This window comes from Maniola jurtina, chromosome 2 (genome assembly GCF_905333055.1).
Source record: "Maniola jurtina chromosome 2, ilManJurt1.1, whole genome shotgun sequence".
Lineage (NCBI taxonomy): Eukaryota > Metazoa > Arthropoda > Insecta > Lepidoptera > Nymphalidae > Maniola > Maniola jurtina.
The window spans coordinates 3435859-3459237 of record NC_060030.1 but is presented as its reverse complement, the minus strand read 5'-3'; positions in this window follow the sequence as shown (position 1 = coordinate 3459237).

Here is a 23379-nt window from a genome sequence, read left to right as displayed (position 1 = left end):
TATTCACAAATACTATAAATACTTAAATATAAAAATTACAAAACAAAAATGTCATCCAAATCACTGTAACGAGGCAGGGTGCCCAGAACGCTGGCTGCGTTACCTCGTTGAATGACCAGAGTAATGTTTAGATGATTTTAATAGGTATCTAAATAACTTTATTAAAACTTTAAAAAATCGCCGATAACCATTAACTTATTTATAAACGATTAGTCACGAATCACGATATTTTATTTTTTGTATCACCTAACATTTTTTTTTAGTTTCAGGTGTCGAGACGAAAACGTCGGAATGGTGATGTAACCTTAAATCGTGTGCATCAAATATCAAATACGTATTTTTTGTGATGTGCTTTTATTATTTTAATGTACTTGTTATCTCAGGACGCGGTCACGACAAAGTAAAAATGGTTAAAACATGCGAGCATGGAAAGTAACCACCTCGTTACATTAATTACTTGCTTATTAGTTTTAGGCTTTCACTTCACTTACATCTTGTAATGTTATGTTATTAGTTAAATGACTGATGAGATATATTATTATCAGGAGTAAAACCTCATAAAAATATGCAAAAGTGCATCAAAACATTATTTGCTTATCCTCATCTCAAATTCCAAACAATTGAAAAGAGCAACCGCCGAGTTTCTTGCTGGTTCTTCTCGGTAGGAAAAGTGGCAAATTATTTTGACGATTCAAAAGCACTTGTAAAAGTTAACTTGAATAAAAACATAATCTATTTGATTTCAATTTGATTAGGGATATGGGTTTACTAAATATGCAAAAAAATGTAATGTCTTTATCAGCATTTTTTTTTAGCGCTATCGCTTATCTCTAAATATATAAAAGGAAAAGGTGACTGACCGACTGACTAACTGATCTATTAACGCACAGGTCAAACTACTGTACGGATCGGACTGAAAGGCATGCACAATAGCTATAATGATATCCGCTAAGAAAGGAGTTTTAAAAAAATAGGGGTTTAAGCTAAGCATAAGCTATTCTAAGTAGGTATATATCTTGTGCACTTGGTAGTGGATTTCGGTTTTTACCATAATTTAGATATGAATTGTTTTGACGAGGAAAGGTGTAATTCTACAAATGGCATTAGATGAACTTCTAATTGCAAGCATTTAAATGTCGCTAACTATGTGTTAATTGAGGACGTTTTCTTGCTTTTATTCTAATTAATCAACTTTGTCATTTCTTAATTACCATTTCCTGTATTGATTCCACTTTTTTCTTTAGAAATAAAATGTCAAGATTGAAATATCTTTTACCATAATTAGAATCACTGATAAATAATTAATTATTTATTCTATTGATGCAGTTTACTATAAAGAGACTAGAGATCATCGATCTTAAAGGTCACACAGTTAACGCACGTGTGTATATTGTATTCGTTAATATAATATTAGTGCCTAGAGATTTATATTTTATTTAAATAGCGCACTTAGCAAAACCTATAACTCAAAATTTAAAAAACCCCCGAAATAAAAACCTCTATAAGAAAACTAGAAAAGAGCTGATAACTTCCAAACGGCTGAACCGATTCTCTTTGATTATAGCTAAGAAAACTCTCGATCAAGCCACCTTTCAAACAAAAATAAACTAAATTAAAATCGGCTCATTCGTTTAGGAGCTACGATGCGATTGACAAATACACAGATACACACGTCAAACTTATAACACCCCTCTTTTTGGGTCGGGGATGGTGAAAAGGTGAACAATCTATAGATGAGAGAAGACGGGAGGACAAGTAGTTGAAAAGGAGGACTTGCCCTCCATAATTTTTGGATACCATAATATGGTAATTGGCAATCCTAACCATAGGTCGATAAAGTTGTATGGAAATGAACTGGCTATTCTGAATAAACCCTTAATCATTGACAGCATCTCTCACTAATATGGCGTGAACATCATTGGCAAACGACTTTTATATTTATTATATAGACTTTTATATAACAAGTCCATGTTAAGGAGGCACAATCTCTTCCTGTAGATTGTTTTCGATACGTAATAGCTTCACATAGAGACGAGAGTGTTGACATGGGTTATGTGTGAACGTAAAAACGTTAATACGCGTATCATTCGAAATCATTGTAACGACCTTTCTAGTATATAACTCGCAATAATGTAGGTGATCCCGGATTAAGTTACTGAATGGATTAATTTTTAAGATTCCGTAACCCACGGGACCCTATTAGGTACTATGTCCGTCCATTTATCTGTCAGCGGCTGTATCTAATGATCCTTACAGGTAGAGAGTTGAAATTTTCACAGAATCCATACTAATATTATAAATGCGAAAGTGTGTCTGTCTGTCTGTCTGTCTATCTGCTACGTTTTCACGGCCCAACCACTGAACCGATTTTAATAAAATTTGGTAGAGACTTGGAATACAACCCGGGGAAGGACATAGGCTACTTTTTATCCCGGAAAATCAAAGAGTTCCTACGGGATTTAAAAAAGCCAAAATCCACACGAGCGAAGCGCGGGCATTCTCTAGTGTATAATAATTTGCTGCTACAACAAATAGTAAGAAATTCAAATAGGCTGCCATGCAAATTAAAAAAAAAAGTAAGTAGTGTTATAATATCTTGTATCTGCGTCCTACGATGGCACGGAACTTAAACTCCATTGAAGCTAAGCCTTTCTACCGTTGAAACTGAAAACGTAAGACGGAAGACGCAGGACGCGCTTCTACGCGCCTGGCTTGCTAAAGTAAATACAACTTAGTTTGAGATGGTATCAAGAAAGATGACGCACCGCAGCTCTACCGGTGGCTATCAAGGAGGTACGCTTTCGTCACCATAACTGTAACTAAAAAAGTTTTACTCGAACTGCTGTGCAGTGCACTGCGTAGGACATTTGAAACTACTTTGTCCCTCTCTAGTCTATGTCTATTTAGTATTTACCTATATTTTTCAATTCATAAAATTCAGTTTGAGTTTTTTAATTACTTACTTTAAAATATGTATTATTATAATTGTAATTAATAATAAGGATATTTATATAAAAGTAAAGTAATAATTTTCTTACGTCATCTATAAAATAAATAGATAAGTATTAATTATAAAATTATATAATGTAAGTAGTTATTGAAATGGATTTATTGTTCCGTTCTAAATCCTACTTTGTGCGGAAATTAGTGACAGTATAACATTTTATTTTACTTAATATACATTATATACAATGGAATAAAAGTTCTATGAAACAAAATAAAAATCAAAAAGAAATAAATCACATTAAACATTTTTTTTTTTTTTTTTTAAATCTATTTACAAAAATGAACTAGAGGAAAGTTGTAATAAAATACATATAAAGACGAAAGTTAAAATCAATTTCTTAAAACTATATAGTATTTACAAGTAAAAAAATAAAATAAAAGACACATCAAATTACAATAAAAATTCCTTAAAATATTTACAAGTAAAAAATAAATAAATTAAAGACACATCAAATTACATTAAAAATTCCTTACACTACATTTCTTAAAATATCTCATTATTACTAATTTTATAATGACCCCAAGCTAATGTGTCAATATCATTTTGTAAAATATACCGCTTGGTGTCATTATACGACAGACAAGTTTTATTAATGTTTTGTGTGAAAATCGCATGTTTGATGGATCGAAATCTTAGCATATTACAATACTGAATTTTTTTATCAAGTAGACACGATCTGTAATTTTCCATGGTCATATTTTTTGTGACACTTTTATTTACTCCTTTTGCTTTTGCAAAAGTTTTATGGTCCACATCCAGTGCATACATTTTTGATCTTAATCCTACGAATTCTCTTAAAATTTTCCCATTATTTTCATCTTTAAAGAATCCTAACTTTTTTTTATTTATTTTTGGATAGCCGTAAATATTATCTTGTGGATAATCGGATGTATCGAAATAATTAATTAGATCACATTTTATATCTTCATAAAAATTGTCTGTAAAAATTTGATAAATTAAACTATCTGTATCTGTATACAATAACTTAATATTCTTGTTAAATTTTTTTATCATATAATTATAATGGAATTCATACATTAAAGTTTTAGAAATGTCTAAAATACAAAAACCCAAATAAATTGGTTTGTTATAAGTTAATTTGGTTCTGCGCAACTGTATTGCTACCAAGTTATCGTTGAAAACGGCTAAGCTATGGAATTCAGGTTTAGCAATTAAGTCTTGTGCCCCTAAGACTTTACCACGATTTTCCCAATGCGTTAACATTTTAACATTGACTCTCTTTTCGATATTTTCCATAGTCTTGCCGAAAACGGAATTGTTCATTAATTTGTAAAAATCTTTCTCAAAATCTGAAGTAGCCAAAGTTCGCATATTCGTATTTAAATCTATATATGTTTGTAACCAAGGACTTTGGTTAAATTTTAATATTCTATGAATTTTAGTTAACTTTATACCCATACTAAGACATTGTTTTAGATTTCTATAATGAATTTTATATTTCGTTTTATTATTAAGATTGGGTACTAACTTGATATCTTTAGAATTCCCGATACGAAGATTTTCAGGGCATAAAGGTAAGTCGGAATGCAAATCATGAAGTTCATTAGGATACTCCAAATCGACTTCAAGAATAAAGCCAATATCCGATGTGTCTGATACTTTAAAGTTTGTTTCAGTGTTTACCCATTCAAACCCACCTGTTGGAAGATACTGGGACATGGCCCAACCATAAAGATTATTAGCGTCTAAATATGTTAGATACGATTTGGGTTTTTCCTTATCATAATCTTCCATAAACTGATTATTTGCTTTTGCATAACGATTGCTACATTGAGATATGCCTCCTCTGATCCCAGTTTTAATAAAAGCTATTTTATCATAGTCGGTCAATAACTCTAGCTCAATTTGAGTATATTTAAGCATGGCATCCCAACTTAAACCTGGAGCTGTGTAATAATGAGCTGGATCTAATCCGTATGTTTTGATGCAAATATCACGAAAATTTTCATATATATCCGTTAATAACAAAACATCCGTTTGCAAATACAGATTCGAATAATCTAACATGTTTTGACAAGAAAAATGACTCCAAATATCTTTTGCATGATTATAGTCATCATCGGAAACATGGGAATTAGACAGCGAATTGTAAAATTGAGGTTGAGATGGGAGTGATGATGATTTTAAACATTCAATGGAAGTCATGTATTCATACGGATAAATACCTTTTCTTCTTAAACGACTAAAGTCATCATTATGAGGAAAGTTTCTTTTTAACGATCTAAATTGATCGTCATTGAGATTTTTTGCTAATTGATCAAGACTGCACGGCAAAAATTTGAAAGAATCTATGAATCTCAAACTTATCTGTTGGTTATTAACATTTAATATTTTTGAAAACGAAATATATCTTTCTTTATTTTGAGGTATTACTTCGATTTCACCTTCCGTAAAATTTAATGAATGAACAATGAAATGTGCGTCATAATTACTAAGATTATGTAAAATTACAGGAATATGACGGGGAGCGCGATATTTTTCCACACATGATTCATGTGCTACACCTCTTAGATTTCCAGTATGCCAGTCAAAGTCCAGAATGGATTCTCCATTCAGTCTTGATTCGCATATGTGACAGTTATGAGAATTTGCAATAGTTATTTCATCATCTTTTGTTAGTGGGTTTGGGCGTTTTTGAAAACTATTTTTTCTGCATATTAGTTTTAGGTCCTCATAGAGTCGTTCCATGAATACTTTAGTGCAATCTGGACCGCTGTATGTTTCATATTTTGAAAGGCTATCATCGTATGAACATTTAATATAATATCCAAAACTATACACTTCGTGTTTCTGAATATTCTCAGTAAAAGGTTTAGAGGGATCGTTTGAGCATGAATTTATTGGTTTTAAAAACGCTTCGAAATCAGCATATATTACAAATGGTATTCTTAACTTTTTATTAAACTTATCAAACTTTATTTTATTATTTGATGATGGTTGTCCAAACCAATTTTTTTTAGATAGTTCACTGTTTGGTAATTCTGTAATGATATGAACGCAATCATTTTGTTGGTGGGTTTCTAATCTCTCCTGTGTAGGAAAATGTAAAAGACACCCATCACATAAATAAATGGCATGTTCTTGGTTTGAAATTTGCTTGCTAACTAGTCGTGACATGTTTTTAATATAGCAATAATGCGAGTTTGTTTGATTTGAGATTAATAATAAATTAACATGAGTACTATTTCGAGATTTTGTAAAATAGAGGGGACCTACAATACTATGATTTTTCTTTTCTTTATTATATTCTAAGCCAAAAACATTCACACTTATATTGTTTTGCTTTTCAACTTTAGGTATATCCGTTAATTTGACTGGAAATGATATACCATCAAATTTAAGTTTATCTGAATGCATGCTGTATGACGAGACTCTATCGGTTTTGTTATTAGCAGTAGGATATAAAGCAGAAAGTAATGCCCATTTGAAACACATATAATCAGCATTTTTAACATTTATCACCGCTTTTTTTGCTCTAATATCTTGAGGTAAATCAATATAAGATGTACCACGAAGCGGGTTAAATTTATTTACATTCATATGTAAGCATTTTATGTTTGTTAAACTCCAGCCACTGTCTTTTCTTTCAAAAGAACTAATTTTATTTTTAAAAGTGTCACATAATGATGACAGGAAAATATTTAGATCGTCTCCACGGAAAACTATATAGTTTGATGTTTGAAAGTCAAATGAATTTGTCAATTGTTTGGTTTGTTGTATAAAGTCTGCGTGTAAAATGAAGTTTACCTTAAAAACTGTATGTTCTTTGATCGACTCTTGAACTAGGAATAAAATATCATTTTTTATTGAGTTCAAAAATGATTCAGGGGTCTTAAAAATCGATAAATCATCATTTTTACTATTTATCATGTACGTTATTATTCTTTGTCCAAAAGCTGAATCAATTACAGAAACATTCGATAATGATGGGTGCGACTTTAAATGATTATTTTTATGTAAATTACTTTTTAAATGATTAGAAAAATACCTTTTGGTTATAAAAATATTGCAAATATCACACTTCACTTTATTACCTTCTGAATATGCAGATGGTGTAGTGGAGTTATTTTCTGAGTGTTGAATAGATGAAGTTGAGGCTCCCTCATTACATTTCACTCTTTTCGCAGAGTTGTTCACGGTGAAATCATTGGACCGCTTTAAAGCTCCACCAATTTGAAGTTTCTGTTTAGTTGGGCTAGAAATTAAAAATAGAAGCATATAAAAACAATCAATAATACACATTATATAATTTTAAAAAGAATAATGTTTAAATACTTACATGATTGAATCAATTGCTTCACATATATTATACAATTCATTGTCATATGCTGGATCCAGTAAGTCAAAATAATCTAAAGCCTCAATGAGTTCCTCATCATTAATTGAAGTGTTGAAAAATGTGCTAACACAGCTGTCAATTGTATCTTCCATTGCTAACAGTTTATAAGACTACAGAGGGAGACTTATTCATTAACAGCACCAGGTGGCTTACTGACATAACTATAGGATTTACAATGTGTTTTTATACTGCTTGTATAAGTGTTACGTCGAATTAATCTCACAAATTAAATTATGGTGAAGTATTTATGTGAGGTAGTTTACTAATGACAGATAAGTTATTAATTATTAAATGAGTATTTTTTACAACCCTCTGTTTCTGCGATTTCTTTTGTAATATTATAAATTATCTCATTCGTGTTCGCAAAATTTCCATTAGCCTTTTCTGTATAATATTTGATTTTTACATTAGCATGTTTCCAGTGTTGAGACTGAGGTATTTTGGCTAGTTTTTTTAGGTCATACACCTCTAATTTAATGAGATGTGTGGCTGTCGCACCATCGTTGGAGTTCGTAGATATATATGATATACTGCCATCTTTGTTAGCTCGAGCTACTGTTGAACTAGTTTTGTTTTTATTTTTTGGGGATGACTCGAAAAAAATGTCTATATTTTCAGATTTCCTTTTCATTTTCTTTGATGGCATTTCATGATCTATGAGCAAATTTTGTGTTTCTTCTTCTACCAAATTAGCAGGAAAGTAATATTGCTTATATGTATTGTTTTCTTGACTGTTGCAAGGGGAGTACGATATATTCTGTAACAATAAAAATAAACTATCATACTGATATCATAAATATTTACATTAATTTAAAGGGAACTAAAAGAAAATAAATTACACACTCACCTCCATTGTTTATCACACGACACTTCTTAATCACACACTGCTAATAAACACTTGTATGAACACAATATAGATTTAAAGCCAAACTGTACTCTCTCAGTACTCTTCAGTAGAAACGAGGTAGTAAATATGGCAGAAATTATTTATTTTGAGCTTATATAGTAAAACCAATGCCATTATCATTAGTGAAGAATGTATTTGTACCGATAACAATTAGTTAAACAGCATATTATCGAAAAAGGTTTTGCAATCAATATTTCAAAAATGTGGTTAATGATTGTAACAATTATTGAACAAAGCCAAAAGTAACGTGATAAGCTAACTACCTAGATAAAGATGTATTGTTGGAATTTTCTAATGACGCACCTACAGAATTTCAAATACCTGGAATGAATAATGACTAATCGACGCGCGCGGATCAATCCGACTGTATTACTTGCACATCAAAAAGTTTTAGCATCTACTACTGCAAAATATCCAATAACTCGAGCGGAAGTTAAAGTTTTAACAATTCCTTCAGGGGTTCAGGGTAAAACACTCGATAATATTTTTCTTGGTCAAGTTCCTAAAAGATGTATTGTCGGATTTGTTAACAACGCAGCATTTAATGGAACTCTTACGAAAAATCCATTCAACTTTGAAAATTATCATATGAATACATTTAGTTTATATATTGATGGCCAACAAATACCTTCAAAAGCTTTGCAACCATCATTCGATGATAATACTTTCAGTTCAGCCTATCATACGTTATTCTCAGGCACGGGAATCCATTTTTTAAATGAAGGGAACGGAATATCTAGGGAACAATATGCAAAAGGCTATTGTCTCTTAGCATTCGATTTAACTCCTGATTTATCAGCTCACTCTAGTCATTGGAATCTTATAAAGCACGGTAGTGTGAGGCTAGAAGTTCGCTTTGATTCAGCTATTCCTGAAACGATAAACTGCATCGTATATGCAGAGTTTGACAATGTTATTGAAATTGATAAAAATCGTAATGTAAGCGTGGACTATAGCAGCTAAGAAACCTAATTTCTGTAAATAGATTAAGTTATAATTTGTACCTACATTATTATTAAGGTTTGTAATAAAACACTGATACAAGAAATATTTTTTGTTTTTATTTAAGTTATGGACCATTATTTTTAATAAGACTATGCTGTGATAGCCTAGTGGTTAAGACGTCCACCTTCTAATCGGAGGTCGGGGTTCAATTCCAGGCACGCACCTCTAACTTTTCGAAGTCTTGTGCGTTTCAAGTACTTAATTAAATAACACTGTTTTAATGGTGAAGGAAAACATCATGAGGGAACCTGCATGCTTGAGAGTTCTCCATAGTGTTCTTAAAGGTGTGCGAAGTCTGCCAATCCACACTCAGCCAGCGTGGTAGACTATGGCCAAAAAACCCTTCTCACGAGGAGACCCGTGCTCTGTAGTGAGCCGGCGATGGGTTGATCATGATGATGATGATGATTTATAATATATCTGAAATAACATGGTCTTACGTCCCATTCATGTATGATCCTCGGCAGCGATAAGATCAGTAGTATTGAAGTAATATGAATACAATAGGGATAAAGACATATTTAAGAAGAATCCACCCAAGTCTGCAAGACAATGTGTATGCCGCAAACCGGTTACCGATTTATGTTGAAACACCCGCCTATTTAATAAGCAATCTAGACCCCGATTATAAACCAGGATCGCATTGGATAGCCATATATATAAATACAAATGGTGTTGGACAATATTTTGATTCATTTGGACGAGCACCACCAAAATATCATAAGCAGTTCTTGGAAAGAAATACAAGAATATGGCAATTCAATACAAGGCGGATACAGAATGATTACACATCAGTTTGTGGAGAATATTGTATAATGTATTTGTATTTCATGTTTACGGGTTACTATACAAGTTCAGATTTTTTAGATTTATTCAATGGAAATACAGTAGAGAATGATATATTTTTATGTGAGTTATTTAAATCAATATTTGAAGGCTAATAAAGAGTAGTTATGATTCATGCGTTTCCTTTAAAACCCATAGAATGAAGCAACGAGCCAGCGAACAATAGAGCGTCATTAGCAGGTGATTAAGCAATTAGATAACGAACTAGGGATTAGTTTTTCGAAAAGCTAACTTTGCAACCGTTAGAGATACGACGTCGGGAGTGAGCGCAATCGATTCAGCGTACCCCAAAACCTTTTTTTTTTTTTTTTTTTTTTTTTTTTTTTTTTTTTTTTTTTTTTTTTTTTTTTAGGTTTCGATCTTGACCGAGGCACGGAGGGGGCTGAGGCAGCGAGGCATGGGAGGGGGCCAGGGCCTGGGGCAGAACCGGCGAATCCCTTACTACTGAAATTTCATACGCCCGCGCCCCGGTCTAAACTCTTTTTATAAGTATGTACTTTTATTAGGTAATGATTATCTGAATGTTTATATCACCAATCAAATTTTAAGTGCGGAAGTGATTGCGAGTAGGTAAATATTAATAGTTTACCTACATCAAGCATTCGAATAATATTCACATAGAAATTCTTCCCAGACTTGTTTAGTTTATAAAAAACTGTACAAATCCTTCCTTTTTTGCCACTAAGCGTGATTTAAACTCATTATCAACATCATCTCAGTCCATCATCGACCCACTACTGAGCACGGGTCTCCTCTCAGAAGGAGAAGGGTTTAGGTCATAGCCCATAATGCTGACCAAGTGTGGATTAGCAGGCTTCAAAGTTCACACACCTTTGAGAACATTGCGGAGAACTAACTGGCAGTCATTCAGATTTCATCGCGATGTTTTCCTTCAACCTCCGAAACGTTAAAAAGTGCGTGCCTTAGATGCTGGATCGAAGTATGTGCCGGTTTTTACGATTGTTATTGAAACTAATTCCTTCAGGATTTCAATAAATACCTATCTGGTTTGTTGTGGGTTTTGTTTCAACAAAACAATGGTAAAATATTTATAAATAATTCAGAAGAGCTTGTAAAATTCAATTTGAATAAAGTTAATTTTGAATTAAAGTTGTAACAGGCTATCACGTCTAATAAAATATAAATCGTTTTCATATAAAATTATGTAAAATCGATTCGTGAGTCATATCATCATAAAGGCATCGCTATTTAAAGTTACACACGTTAAATTAGGCGCGAATAGTAAATATTGCGATCAAATTTACATAATATATTTGCCATGCCTTAGGATATATAGTTTTGAAGAGGTCAATTCTGATGTCATAAGGTCAATCAGCCTTGAGAATTTTTGGTCACGGAACTGTTAAATAATTATGGTTATTTTTGTAAATTAATTTAAAAGTTAAATATGCCATTAGATGATCACCATGGTATATCACGGATACATGCGTCTCTCATCTTGTCAAGGCGTTTTTTAAATTAAAATAAACAATCTGTATATTGTTATTAGCCTCTATCTACAAGTTTTATAAACAGGTATATTATCTTCTTAAAAAAATGCTAGTTATTGTTTACTTTGATTTCCCGACTTTTAAAGGTTTTTATATCTTAAAACAGTAGAATTTTCGAGTCATTAAAGTAAGTAGTCATTACGGCTGCAAGGTTTTTTTAAGTAGATAGAGAACTTAGCTTATAATATTTTTGTGAATTTTGTGTGTAGTTAAAACATCAGGTCATAGAATAAAAGAAAAGTACGAAAACAAACTTACGTGAAAAGAAAAATCGTTTTCCAAATTTCCCAAAACAAAATAAAATCACTCCAACTTCACCAAAACGCTTTAAATAATTATTATCTTCTTAATCCAATAACTTAGTCGAAAAATTCGTTCGGAAAACACGATCGCGGCGTCAAATTTAATTTGAGTTTTATAACTGATCGATAAGGTTGGTAATCGGCCAACAAATGGTTGGTATATAAAGATGCGCGTACGCGTGTTTGCGGCGTCGAGTTAGCCGCAAGTTTGCGCTTGGTGCAGCTGGCTTCATCTGCGCGCGGCGCCCACGAACGGATCGGCATAAGTGGGTGACGTCCAATTTGGACACTGTTTTGGATTTTAAGGGGTTTTATTTAAAAAATATCTTCTGGGCTCTGAAAAACAGCGTTTAAGTTCGGGTTTTGTCTTTTCTTCATAATTAGGTAGGTATTTTTTCCGTCTATTTATCTGTTACAAAAACTACAGTCCGAGATTCGATTGCATGGCATGTTATTCAATTTGAATAGCATTCTTATATATCTACCTTCTATTTATTCTTAAAAAATTTCATCATCTATTTAATTACTTCATCTATTTATTAATAAAAAAATACATTTTTGCCTAAATATTATTATTTACTCTCACTTATAAGTTGTAAGTAAGTAAATATTTATGTAGAGAGTTAAACCCTTCTATTAATGAGATTTATATTCATATTATTTATATTCATATATGACTGATCATTAAAATGATCAGTCTAAATAAAATCATTGATCACAATTTTACGAGAGGCTGCAACTTTTTAAAACTATATTTTTAATACATATAGCACAAAATATGAGGCTTTAGAATATGATTAGTAAATCATGGTTATATACAGGGAACAATGCAACGAAAATAGTATTTAGTTATATATAAAGTAGATAACATCTTACTTTATCTCTTAATTTATTTTAATTTATGATACCATACGACCTCGAGTGATGCACCCACAGCACAGGCATACGCGAGTAAATAAGGCACATGTACCTACACGTCACGTAGGTAGGTACATGCATCTCTTTGAACTACGAGAGAAATCTTTGCGTAAATATCTATCATTGAACGCGCTAGTCAACTGTGATTAAATATTGCTTTTAACTTGCCTGGTTTGTATGACTCTCAATTTTAATGACGGTCGTATGAATTATATTGACGGTTAATTAAATAGAAAGGCTACTTAATTTGATATCACTAGAATGTGAAGGTGTGTAAATAAATAGTGATCTAGTTTAAGCAACAACGTATAATATTAATGTAGAACTACGTAATACATTAATTTTATAAAGTAGTATATGTAATACTACGTAGGTACCTACCTACCTACTATTTAGATGGAACATTTCGAGCAAAAAAAAATTACATCTTGATATCATACTAATTTTGATAGTGTCATAGAATTATTATTATTGTTTGAAATACCACTTCCACACTAATTTATTTCATTAGTTATTGAGACGATGGGTGGCTCTGGATATACAACAGGTACTATTGAATCAAGATAATAATGTCAGGTTAAGTTAGTGAGTTGATCTCTGAGGTTAGCTGAGTTAAGGGGAGAGGTAAGTTGAGGTCTCCAAGAGCAAGACCCATGAATTTTTGAAATAACTATTATAGACTACAGGCCCATGTTTAAAAATGGGTGGGTCATATGAACCACCAGGTGACGTATACAGGACGATATAAGAGCATAAAATAATAAGTTTCAGCACTATGCCGTCACTTGTAAGCTGTCCAACAGAGTGCTGGTGAGAATTGAAAAGTGCAGGTAGAGTGAGTACATTTTGGTCATATATTTTTGTACGGCATTTTTACCATCGATAGATCCATGAAAAATAATAAGAAAGCGCGCAGTGCCGTAAAAAAATGGTGCGCCACAAAGTCAGTAAATGTTTTGATTTTCTGACAATTTCCGGGGTAAATTTGGTCATTTAATTCTGTACGGCACTAGTTTCATACTGTTTCAATACAGCCTCTAATCCATTATTCCGCAACGCCGTACAAAAATCATGCGACAAGGGGAAAAAATTGAGGGTAGCAACCCCCTCTCTTTCCGTGGTCCGGGGGGTGATTTGAGAAAGTACGGCTTTGGTTCCAAAACATTATCTAGCACTCAAAAGTACTATTAAAAATAATGCCGTAAAAAAATTAGTGTTCATTTGAATGTGTATCAATAATTATCTAAATTTCATGGTATACTTAATTTTTAAAGCTGTAAAATCATTTGACTCTGTACGGCAACTTTTTTTTTAACATGATAGTGTAAAATACTATTGTTATATAGTATTGCCGTTCAAAAGAAACTGTTCTAAAAAAAATTATAGATAAATACAAAAACTGAAATTTTTCAAATTATTGCAAAAGTTTAAATATTCATAGATTAATAAAATATAGCAATTTTCTACGCTTTTCCCTTGTTTTAAATAGTATTAAGATAAATAAATTAGGAAAAAATTATGCCGTACATTTTAATGCAGACCATATCTTTAAGGCTGATGAAAATGACGCTACCATTTTAAGGGTAGTACTTTATGGCCATCTGATACTGTACGGCATTAACATATTTTTGAAGAGAACAATTGATAATATGATAAAATCACTATGCCGTCTAACTGAAGTGAACGGGTGTGTATATAATATCCACATCCCCTACAAACCTTTGGACCAACGAAAATGTACGGCATGTAAAAAAATATTATCTATGCATAAAACACTTTCAAAATAAATTAATTTTATGTTGTTTCAAATCACCCCCAGGACCACGGAAAGAGAGGGGGTTGCTACCCTCAATTTTTTCCCCTTGTCGCATGATTTTTGTACGGCGTTGCGGAATAATGGATTAGAGGCTGTATTGAAACAGTATGAAACTAGTGCCGTACAGAATTAAATGACCAAATTTACCCCGGAAATTGTCAGAAAATCAAAACATTTACTGACTTTGTGGCGCACCATTTTTTTACGGCACTGCGCGCTTTCTTATTATTTTTCATGGATCTATCGATGGTAAAAATGCCGTACAAAAATATATGACCAAAATGTACTCACTCTACCTGCACTTTTCAATTCTCACCAGCACTCTGTTGGACAGCTTACAAGTGACGGCATAGTGCTGAAACTTATTATTTTATGCTCTTATATCGTCCTGTATACGTCACCTGGTGGTTCATATGACCCACCCATTTTTAAACATGGGCCTGTAGTCTATTATACTTATCAGCCGTATTTATTACACTGCAGTTTAATTATAAGAGTCATGACAGTAGCTTAGACCCCAGTCACTGCGAAGTAACGGGTCGTCCATATTTAGACGGCGACCGCTCATCCTTGCATCGAAAATTGAATAACTAATACAATATTGCTAATATAGCCGTTCTAGTCATTTTGATGATCTAGCTTAGACACCAAATCAAAGTCAACAAATTATTTCATTTAGGACCACTAGTGTATTTTAGGGTCATAGCTCATTAGAGCCACCCGTGGATGCTGAACGACGAGTTGATGCTGCTCGGGTGCCGGGTAGCTCTAATGAGCTATGACCTTTATGCTATGCAATTCTATGACTCTACCACACCGATTTGAAAAGAAAATTATACTGAGAAAAGCGATGCTGACTTCGATTTGAAAAAATAATATTTTCTAAGCTTGAGAAAATGCTGAATTTGTAGAAGATTATCTAACGATTTAATACAGGGACACCAGACCCAAATTTTTTTTTTAAAATAATCTTATTTCCTTCTATAATAGTCCAGCCGTGAAACAATTATCTATACCAAACTTCGACTTCGATAAAGCTGGGTTAAAAACCAGTCTTTGGTTACAAACAATATTACTGACCCACATCACAACTGCACGAAAAGTATTATCACTTTATTGTAAACATAACGGCCCAATGAAACGTATTGCCTTTACGCTAATAACATGACAAGCCTCGAAACCTCCTCGAAACAGATTTCACTTCACTCGCATCTGTGATTTTAGAAGAGAGTTCACATATTTGTTGACTTTATTGGTTCCACAGAGCGAAACCATAGATTTGAAATACGAGACATTTCACCTAATAGACTCATCGGCTGACAGAAGGGCTGGCTCATTTTTTGCGCAACCGATCCGCCTGGCTGTCCAGCGTGGAAATGCAGCCAGTATTCTTGGCACCACTTCACACGGGCATGATTTGTATAATAATTAGATAAGGCTAGCTTTAAATTTTATTGGAAAAAACAAAAAAACCTAAAAAAAACTATATAACGATATGGTTGGAGATAAGCTAAGGAGTCTTCCAGCCAGTAGCGGCGAGTTTGAAGAGCGAGTAGGTAGATATAGCCCAATTTGCTTGAGTCATGAGCACTTTCACTGGCGTGCTATTATATCTCGATGATACGCGTGCTTGGACACGCTCTTCTCGTTTAGACGAGGTATGATTTAGTTACTTTGTTTTGCGTGTTAATGGTTTTAGTGTAATTGACTCTAACTGAGTAACTAAATAAAAAAGCGCTGATAGACGTTGGCCTTCTTCTTCTTCACTAAACTACTTGAGACCACCTCGGAAGTATAACCTACCGAACAAAAAAAAATTATCAAAATCGGTTTATATTTGGCGGAGTAATCGCGTAACAAACATACAAAAAAAAAGAAACTTTTTTTGAAGTCGGTTAAAAAGGTAAGGTAACTCCTTCAATGCTTAGCTATGTTACCTATCACTTCAAATATAATTTGACTCTACCTGATAAACTCTAATTAGTACCTACCTACCTTCGTATTGATCACATAGGGCAAATTTAATTACTCAGTCAACATTCAACGCAAACATGTTTCTTTAGCAAATATTTGATCTAGTTAGTTTTTACCGAATTTAGACTAGGTACTTATCCACATTCTGACAAGCTATTATTTGGACGGTTTATAAACGTTAAAAAGTGGCATAATAGAGGAACAGGGTCAAAAGCTAATTTTAGGCCTAGTATTTCACTTACATTATGTAACTAATATATTACATTACCTTCTCTATTACCGCAATTTGAAAGTAAACAGTTAATTAATAGCTAAGTAGGTAATAAGTATATTTTGTGCATATTAAGTAGGCGTGTTATCAAAATCGCCTAATCCGTACAGGTGCTGGCCGCTGGGTATAAAGAATTGATGTGTTGTGATCACGTATGATGTATGATTGTATCGCAAATTAATGCAAGCGTATTTTATTTGCACGGATTAAGTATATTCTGTACTAGGTGATTCCCGCGATTTCGTTCGCGTGGATATATAGGTTTTTAAAATCCCGTGGGAACCCTTGGATTTTCCGGGATAAAACATAGCCTATGTGTTAATCCAGGGTATAATCTATCTCCATTCCAAATTTTAGCCAAATCCGTCCAGTAGTTTTTGCGAGAAAGAGTAACAAACATACACACATACATACAAACTTTCAGCTTTATAATATTAGTGTGAAATTACAAAAAGTTAGATGCGATGTTGAATCTAAAACTATTTTTTTAACAATGCATTGCCACAACTCCATTTAATTTATCAACGCACACCCCCAACAATCAACATAAGTACATGCCAACCCATTATTATCTACCTAATAGTACAAAACTGTGGTAGTACTTAGGTATGACAGTATACACGTCTTCCAGTCTTCATAGGTATTATAAATTCTGTCATTATCACCACACTTACATCTTATGGTGGACTGTCGCCTGCAATCGTTTCTTATCAAGAGCTGGTCACCATATTTTTACATATTTCTAGCAGGTCAAGCTTCCACTGAGGCTATAGAGCGTTCGAGACACTTTGACTTAGCTCAGCCTTAAGTTTCAGTTAAAACGAGACAGATTCATGGCAGCGATATAACGCTGTCTCGTTTTAACACTGTCTTCAGTCTGTCAAAGTGCGCTCTATAGATCTCAACCTGAGGCTTGAAGGCGCGGCTAGGTCGGATATCCCATCTTTACACATATTGCTAAATCTGTAAAGGACCTGCTAACTGAGCCACTCAGCCGCAGTTACGTAAGTACAATGATCAAGTTGAAGAAGCCGTTAGGGATTTAAATTATTTATACCAAAACCTCTTAAAGTTTTTTTTTGTCTGATACATTTCCGAAATTAAATTAAGCTATCTACCTAAGCTTCACATAAAGATTCGTGACAAAAAACCACTTTAAAATCTTCACAAATCCCGAGTTTATCTTTTTAATTCATCATCATACTTTTTGCATATCCTGTATCCCTCGTCCAATTAATCGTACGCAAACATTGATTGACAAGCCTGGAGATGATTAACCGCTGATGAAAAAACAAGGAACCGACGAGGTTCTAATTAAAATTTCGTAAATGGTGCTGACCTTCGCAATGGCACGACCTACACTGAAGTAGTCGCTAACTAGGTAGGTTTAAAGGCTCTGAAATTTTGGTGATGCATCAAAATCTTCGATCAAGTTGTTAGTAAGCACATGGGCACAACAAAAAATGTTTTTTTTACTTTGTAGTCGTTTTGGAAGTCGATTTTGTAAATATATTTTGAGTCAGCGAGTTCCATCTGCCCCAATCTGCCAAAGCACTTCGTCGATGTAAGCTACCCGATGTAAAATTCAACTTTACAACAGTATAATAAAATCGGTCAGTACAAGTTGGGATCGCACCCGAAGGGTTCCTATACAAGGAATAACACTTTTTTTTGTTATTTTCATTCATCAGTCATTTTATTTCAGTCATTTTGAAATTCTTATTCATTTGTTGTTATAACGGCAATAGAAATACACATTCTGTGAAAATTTTAACTCTCTATCTGAGTTCACGAGATACAGCCTGCTGACAGACAGACGGACGGATAGACGGACGGTTGGTCCGACATTAAAGTATTAGTAGGTAATACCCCCATGACACAGGATAACCTAGTGTGGGTACCATCGGACAGAGAAAAACTTGATAAGTTGTATTGTAGTAGTTCATAAATATTTTTTTATTTTTCATTTTTAATAGGGTCCCGTTGGCAGCCTTCGAGAACGGAACCCTAAAAATGTCAAGTGTAAACTTTTATTTGCAACTTTTAATTAAATTCAGATTAGTTAGCAATAAAATTAATAATTATGTACGCTATCGCCTCATCATCCAAGCTCATGCAAACAAACCTACACGCGGTCTGACAATAGAATACATTTGGAGAGTGGGCCAAGGTTGGAGATAACTAGCTTTTCATATCCCTGCCAAGTCATTGATCGCAGCTTAAGCCTAATCTTTTATTGATTTGACAACCACTCTGATAGATTAATATGATATGACTATTCAAAGCACTTGTAAATTGTTTATTTTATTCCAACCATTGAAATAAATTGACGAGCTGGCAAATAAAACGATGTAGTTACACTTCTGATAAAAATACTTGGCGTTTTTGGCCCACTGAATACTTACAAGTCTGAACCCATTTCTAAGCAAAACGGCCTAAAACTGTACTGAAATTGATTCCAAGATTCAAAATTTCGAACACTCGAATATTCAAACACAATCGAACAACAATACTTACAACCTTTGTTTTACTTTCAATCAAATACATATTACTAGCGACCCGCCCCGACTTCGCACGGTTAGCTTTATCACAACTTTTGTAGGGATCTCCAATTTTTTTGAAAATAAAATATAGCCCAATAAATTGTCACTCAGGAATAATGTAGATTTCTACTGATGAAACAATTTTCAAAATCGGTTCAGTGGTTTAACCAAGAAACTTTACCTCTTTATACCTAATATTAGTAGGTATAGATTAGAGGTAGAGGTTGCCTGTTCCGCAATTTTTGATATGTACCTATTTAAAAATTATTTAGCTTTGTAGTGTACGTAAAAACACTATCATAAGAAAATTATAAACTGGAGGCTGCATCTTTATATTCCATATACTTACCTACCTAGTACCTCTCTCAATACCCACAGCGCTATTGCAGTGTACTTAGTTGGAGGACATTACCCACTTTTCCCCATACATGCAGATAAAGAAAAGAAACAAAAGACTTTACAACTGTTAATCCTCAATAATTAGACATTTAAATACCTATCCAATGTGTAGTAGGAACTTAATTGAAATCTAGAACTGCATTTCATTATCTAATTAGTAGTTACAATGCTATCCAATGTTTTTATTCTAACGACTTAATGACCGCCTACTATGTACTGGGTAGTGTTTAGAGTCGGAGCACACACGCTTCATTCAATATTGTGACTTAAAAACCACGTTAGTGCTTACCTACTTAAAAGTTAGTATGTAAGTACTTATTCAACAAGTGTAAATTAAAAATTTATAACACCCCCGACAAGTGAAGGTTACAGTAACTAGAATAGAGCTGATAACTTTCAAACGGCCGATTTTCTTGGATTATAGCTAAGAACATTTTCGATCAAGCCACCTTTCAAACGAAAAAAACTAAATTAAAATCGGTTCATTAGCTTAGGAGCTACGATGCCACAGACAGATACACAGATACACACGTCAAACTTATAACACCCCTCTTTTTGGGTCGGGGGTTAAAAAATAGAGAAGCTGGCATTTTGCAAAGACTAACTATCTTATATACGCCCCAGTTTTACATAGCTTGCTAAGCAGTAATAGGCATTGTGTAAATTAGTACCTACATAAAAACCTTATAAAAGTTTTATACTATAGTTGCTTCTTCTTTAGTTTGCTTAAAAAATAAAGAAATCGCAGAAATCTCCGCTGTAACAAAGTCGTACGGACCGCGTATAGGTAGTGCATTTCTGCAAGAAGCTACTTATTTGCTTTTTCTTCAAGATAACGGACTGGATAAGGTATTACGTAGGTACGTAGATTAGCGCTTTCAGACAGACAAACGAATCGGACTGATTTCACAAGGAACTTAAAAGTTTTCTACCTTCGTCACATAAAATTGTTTTTAGTATGTTCTGGCTTTATGTGAGAGCTAAACGCATACCTACTAATGCAAATGTAACACCCACCTTGAAAGTATAAGAATTAATTGAACATTTATAGGATTTAAAGTAAATAAAAGGATTCACTTTCCTAGAGATGTTGTTTCCAAACAAATTAACTCGACCTTTTCTATACAACTAGGAACTTGGTTTTTTATTATTTTTTGTTAAAGCTGCATCGATCGCTGTCTCTTTATCTATGAACCGTAGTTCATGAGATACCTAAACTCCGCTTACAAAGGCGGATGGACATCAGAGGTCTAGTACTAGGGTCCCGTTGGCACTCTTCGGGTACGGAACCCTAATAACGTACAAAACTTCGAAAAGCTAGAGTATTTAGAGGAGGTAAACCCCGGACCCATTGAAAGGAGGCCGAACCTTAACCACTTGACTATCACCGCTCGCTCATCTTACTCATATACGCATGGAATTTCAAATAGCTTATGACCTTACATATTTTGACCTCGCAACTAAAAACTGCCAATAAATGCAAAACTTTGATGACATCAATTTTACTATGAGTCATACTAATTTGTGCCAATACTGTGATTTATTACATTGATAAGTATTATTTTCGGTGGCATGCTAACATCACCGAAAATATACCTACATATTAGAAACAAGAATAATATGCGATGAAGGAACACCTCGAGTGAGTCACTACGCACGTTACGTAAGTAAAACTCTATATCTATCTACACCCAATATTACATGAACTACACCTAAAAAGAATCTAAGTACTTGCCTAGGAATTGAAGGAAAAACCAAAATATGCAGATAATAAAAAAAAGAGAAAATTGTGCTAGTTTGTAGGTCGAGAAGAGTTTGGCCAAACCCTTCTCATTCTGAGAAAAGACCCGTGTTTTAGTAGTGAACCGACAATGATGGGTTGATGATGTTGATGGAAAGGCCGATGGATAAAATTATAACGTTGGATTCCGAGATAGGTATTTGGGTACCTACTAGTTACTATATAGGCAATATAGGCTATACCTTTATTATAAAAGGAAGATCAGCCTAACATGGTCGATTCCTAAAATTGTGATTAGAACATAATTATTGCTAATAGAGTCTTGGACTGTAGTAATAAAATGTAATATTTTTATAGCGGTAGTTGATGGGGCTAGAATTCATGATTTATCATAAAAAGTTGGTAGATGACAGGTCACGAACCAAATATCATCGATCAAGTGAGTAAGGAGTGATTGAGGGTCAATCCTAAGTAATTATTATTATTAATCTGAGAGATAATGGCGACAGTGCCAAGGTAATGCGATCGTCACACTGTAAGCACCTGTAAGTTCACGACAGGTCGACATGGCAGTCGGGATGGGGACGCCCCCGCACTAATCCGGTACGGGATAGTGCGGGTGACGTGCGGGTGTGCGGGGCGTCCCTCCGCCTCATACCCCGATTGCCATCTCGACCTGTCGCGAACTTGTCGTCTATCGATGTCATTTGACTGCAATCGACCCTCTGATGCACATTGGGACGAGCCGTACGCGCTTCGCACGCCGCACGCACAGAAAAAGTCAGCGCTTTTTCAAGCCTTCATAGAAGCTTACAATAATTACTCATGTCTTACAAAGGTCTAACGTATGTCTCGTCCACCATTGAGTTTTCTATTATGAAATCATCATCATTAAACTGGCATCAATATTCATTACCGGATGTTATATTTTGATGGTCCTTGTAAATTTGTAATTAATTAGCAAGATGTGACAAGGTCGATAGAATATATGATATTGCCATAAATAATGTCCATCGCAGCCGCTTTGTATGATGTCAATCCTCCATACTAATATTATAAATGTGAAATTTGTCTGTCTGCTACGTTTTCACGGCCCAAACGCTGAACTGATTTTAATGAAATTTGGTACAGGCTTGGAATACATCCCGGGGAAGGACATAGGCTACTTTTTATCCCGGAAAATCAAAGAGTTCCCACGGGATTAAAAAAATCGAAATCCACGCGGGCGAAGCCGCGGGCATCCTCTAGTATGGAATAAGGATACAAGGCGAAAGGATTTTGTTACAAAACAATAAAATACTAATAGTAAAATTAAAATATTATATTCATTAATTTACTAGCTACTTACATAACAAATAATAATATATTACTTTACGCATCGTATTGCATTACCTACTAAAGTAATAGAGGCAAGTAGGTAATTTATTGAACAGAAGTGACATAATAAATTTATTAAAACTTTATGATGTAATTAAGTAGTGGCCGCATTGAAAAGGTTCAGCAATTTTATACGATAGGTCTACATTTCATTCTATTCTAGACCATATAGGACAAATGCTCTAATTCTTCACGTTTTTTCTTAGTTTGCGATTAGTCAGTTTTGCAATTTCCTCGAGGCACCGTCATCTGTTTCGCTCTTTCTTCTATCCTATAAGAGACGAGATGCACTTCTCTCTGCGTAATAATCCTCATTAGTGTAGATAGTTACGCCTAATAAAATAAATCATAAACTTTTTGCTTGAGATGTGGCGAGCTTAATCCTTTCGTTTTCTATATTTT